This window comes from Lycium barbarum, chromosome 9 (genome assembly GCF_019175385.1).
Source record: "Lycium barbarum isolate Lr01 chromosome 9, ASM1917538v2, whole genome shotgun sequence".
NCBI lineage: Eukaryota > Viridiplantae > Streptophyta > Magnoliopsida > Solanales > Solanaceae > Lycium > Lycium barbarum.
This window is the reverse complement of record NC_083345.1, coordinates 15,332,144-15,337,012: the sequence shown is the minus strand read 5'-3', so window position 1 is coordinate 15,337,012 and position 4,869 is coordinate 15,332,144.

Below are 4,869 nucleotides of genomic sequence, written 5' to 3'. Positions count from 1 at the left end.
CCATTACTTCTACTACGTCTTCTACCTTAATTTTAAATTTTGTGTTACTATTATTGGCCATTTTTCCTAAAAATCCTACAGAAATTAATAAATTATTACCGTTACACATTTCTTCATATCCCTTGGTCTGTATTCCTATTTTTATGTGTTTTCCAAATTCTGCTAAATTTATTATAAAGTCTGGGCTGATATAAAAAATTCCTATATTATTTGTCATGTCTACTTCCATTAATCCTATTATTGATTTTTTCAAGTCTGACCATCTATCGTCATAAATCCTTTCTAATATATATATATATATATATATATATATATATATATATATATATATATATATATATATATATATATATATATATATATATACAATTAAAAAACCACCTTCTTCTTCAACCCCCACCCCACGCCACAGCCCCGCTCCCACCACCTTCCTCCTCCTTCTTCTTCACAAATTCCTCTTTCTCTCTATATTCTCATCATTCTTTTCTTTCCATTTTCACCATTTTTTGGTTTCTTGATTTTGATTTTTGTTTTCTTTCAAAAATAAAGTTATGAAATAATGGTTATGGAAGAAATGGGGTTGCTAATAATAATAATAATGACCAACAATAACAACCAAAACAACCAATTTAGACGAATTTGAGTGTAAGTGGAACTAATTTGAGAAGAATGGGATGAAATTTGGTGGGGAGATGATGGTGGTGGTGGTGGGTGTGGGTTAAAGATGACAATTCGATCAACAACTACTGAAATTCAGGCCATCTTCTTTTTTTTTTTTCCAGTGATTTTGCAGTAGAAAATGTGAATATACATAGAGGTGCTTCTGGGTGTATATGGGTCATCTTCATAGAAGAAATAAATGTATTTCAATTTGGTGTTGCTTTTGGGTGTTGTTCTTATGGGTGGTTATGGTGGTGACGGCGGCGGTGGTGGTGGTTGCAACAAGTGTGGTGAGGATGAGGAGAAAGAAGAAGAAAGAGAAAAAATAATAAAAGAAAAAAAAAATGAAGGGTTGGTAATTTTTGACGTGGCAATGACGTGACAACGATGTGGCAATGACGTGGCGCGAGTGTAATACACCTCACATTGTGAGAGTGGTATTATTTTTTTAGGGTGAAAAATAATTGAAATGAAAGTTGTTAAAGGGGATATATAAATACAACTTAAGTTTAGTTATTAAAGTGAATTTTTATGTCAAATTCAGAGGTGAAATAATGTCTTTTCTATATAAAAAATCTATAGTTCGGATGCGTAACAACTAATAAAGCATCTAATAGATGATGTTTTGATATTTGGAGGGATCCCTCAAGAAAATGTTTGTCTAAACTGTCAGCATCAATATAAGTCATCAACCATTCTTACTGAGTAAAAATACTATACTAGGGACAAATTATGGCACCCACTGACACATCAGATAACGATATCAATTAGCATAATATGCGTTTAATAATGTTGGCATGGTGAATTAAAATATAACATCAAGTTTGGCATTGAGAGCAACATCACTTGTTGGTTCCACACCTATATGTCAATCAATTAAAACATATATAAACATACAGACATATTTCTCGTCAAAACACGTAAGTTTTATAATTGCGATCTCCAGTAGCATGTGGCACTTCTTTATCGGATTCTTACGCGGCGGATATGTTCCGAAAGTATAAATTATTTTTTAATTAGCGGGCAAATCAACTAATATTACTCTAAAAGGTTTAAATATGAGTGGCAAACAATTAGTCTCAAGTAAACTCACGAGGTGATGGGTCATGTATTACTTAATCCGTGGGAGATATCGTTGGTTGTACAAACAAAATCTCATATTTATAATTGTAAAGAAAATATATGCAACAAAATCTCTATATATATGAGTCTTGCTAACATACTACATAAAGGTAATATGTTAGTAATATACCTTTTTTGAGTTCACCAAAATACCCTTTTATTCATGTTGCCGATTGATTAACTGCAGGGGCACTTTGGTCTTTTGATCAGAACCCATCTAATTCTTCATTCTCTCTCCACCTTCCTATTCCTCCCCATTGGTTTCCATGGACGATGAAATCCCAAATTAAAATGGCAATTAGTTTAGGAGTGTGACCCATTTAAGAAATGCTTAGTAATGAATTTTTTCTACCTTAACAGTCACGGTGGCTAAACGAATTAGCTGTGTGTGTATATATATATATGTGTGTGATGCCTTTTAGAAAAAAGAAAAAAAAAAGGCAGTGTAGTCTTTGTTTTCCGGTGAAAACGGATTTAATCAGAAAATCAGTTAGAGATTTATTTTTATAGAGTTTGAAGATAAATGGGCCATATCCAATTCTGGGAACTCTTTTACAAGCTCGGTTCGGAGTGATGATATGTGTAAATAAAGCTTTAACAATAGATAAACATGCAAGAGAGTGAGTAATAAGAAGAAGAAGAAGAAGATAAACTTGTATATTGCCTTTGAGAGAGAAAAAGATAGAGTTACAATGGTAGGAACAAGATGATGCCTTTCTTCTACCCTAAGGTTCCCTTTTATAAGCCAAGATGATGGCTTCCTTCTACTCCAAGCTTCTCCTAAACAAGCCAAGATTCGACCCAACTTTTCAACCCCTAAAATACGGGTGATGTGACCTCTCTGTGGCTCCAACATTTATATGTACATTAGTGCTCTGATCGAGGTTGATGGATGTGACCCAAATTGATGGGAGTGGAGGCTAGTTGGGTAGATCCTTCGGTCCCTCCGAGCATCTGGTCACATGAGCTAACTCCAGGTGAACTTTTTGCCCACTACTGTTTTGCCCAAAGAAAATAATATCACATTACATTTAAATGTAGGATGGCTAAGTGTAACACATGTATCGCTGTTATACCCCATTTTAATCGGATCAAATCGGAGTACAACATATTTGTGATTCTCAATTATTTAATTTAAGGAGTCGCCACCTAATTATTTTAACGGTGAATTAGGACACCTATTTTAACTAAAAAAGTTAACTCCGGTTAATAGTCTACTTAACTTAATGATTCTAGGTAAGAGTTCTTAGTTATCCTAAAGGGAAGGGGTAAGGCATCCTTTAAGATCCGCTTAAATACGGCTGACTGGTCAAACTTAGGTTAATTAGTAAAAAATGGAAAGCTTGATTTTAGACTACCTTTGCATTAAAATTAAACTCATAACTAAGTACCGATTGACTTTGACTACTTAAATTTGTTAAGTGACGAACTAAGATAAAGAAGCTAATAAACAAATTAGCTCCCTACTGTTATGTGAAAAATAGCTTTTGAAAAAATACAACTATCCTCCTTTAGAGAAAATTGGGCCTTGTTTGGAAAGTAAGGATTTAAATTAAAATTGAGATAGATTCATCTACAACTGCTACCGGAAATGGTTATTTAATGCCCTTATATAGAATTAACCATAAAACTTAAAACAAAGGTTTATAAATGACGTTAGGACTCTAATTTGAGATAGGTGAACAATTTTGAAATCGGACTTAATTCTTTAGCAAACTTGACTGGTTTAATTAAAGATTAAAAATTAGTTGTATACTGATCTTAAACCCATCATATCAGGTACCAAGTATATCAAATGAGCACCAAAGGAAATCATTCAAAGCACACACACGAACAAAATAATATACAAAGTAAAGAGCTGAAATGTTTAAAGGGGGAAAGGAAATCGCCATAGGCGGGCCTCAAGCGAGTTTTGTTTGTTTTTCTTGCTGTGGGATGAAGTTAAAGATTGTGAAATATATTGACTCCATGCACGGTATAGTAATAGCACCGAGTTTCATTTTGAAACTCCGCTTTCGAGAGAGTCTCGATTTATAACTCCTTTTTTTCTCCCAAAGTGTACATGCAAAAAAAAAAGGAGATAAAGATTAGTAACAAGGGAATTTACAAGAGGATAATTTGAATTTTAAATAAGGAGAGCGATAGCCGAAGAAGGATACCACATAATCAATAAACGAAAGCAAAACTTTGACATATTCAAACTTAACCAAAAAGAAAACAACTTCCAGTAAGGTAAGCAAATCTTAAAGCATGTGTTTAAAGATTTGCGAAATGCCACAGAAACTAAGATGCAACACTTACAAAGCATAAATAATAAGCAGTACTTGTGTCAAAAAAAAAAAAAAACAGCTTGCAACAGAACAAGGTAGCAAGGCATGGCACATTTTATTTGCGTATGGGAATGCACTAACTAATCAGAACTATAGGAAAACACAACCAGTAGCAACTGGTGCAGTCGAGCAGTAACAATAGACATCAACTATCCTAAAACACAGATGGAGACCAGCCTTTTAAAAGGGCAATAACTAATTCTTATCAAAGGCAACAAATTTTCACTAGCGATATATACCAAACAACAACTATTTTTTGGTCGGGTGTATGCTCTGTCCTTTTAAAGTTCAGCAACCAAAACAACAAGCCATGATAGGGAACTCATCAAGTGTAGCAACCAAGGTGGCAACTCATAGCAATAATTATAACAACAAGTATTTTGCCTCTAAATTGTCTCAGAATGCCACATCTTTCAGCCTCAAAATGCAGACTCAAAATACAGCAAGAACTCAGCTCCAAATGAAGCAAAATACTCCTCACAGCAGCACCAATCAAGACAGAAGTTTAAAGAGGCTTAGGATTTAGAGCTATTTTTACTACTATTTTAATCCTACGAGCAACAGCTGACTGGAGGAGGAAGGAAGCTCAACATGACATTCGTGGAGTTCTCTATCAACATATTTGAGGATGTAAAAGCAAAGATTTCAGCATTTTCATTCTCAGTTCATGTATTTTCACCAGTAAGATAGCGACAAAAGGGAAGTGAAGATGCAAATAAAGAAATCACTCAAGAGGGTAATTTTATTATGCACATTT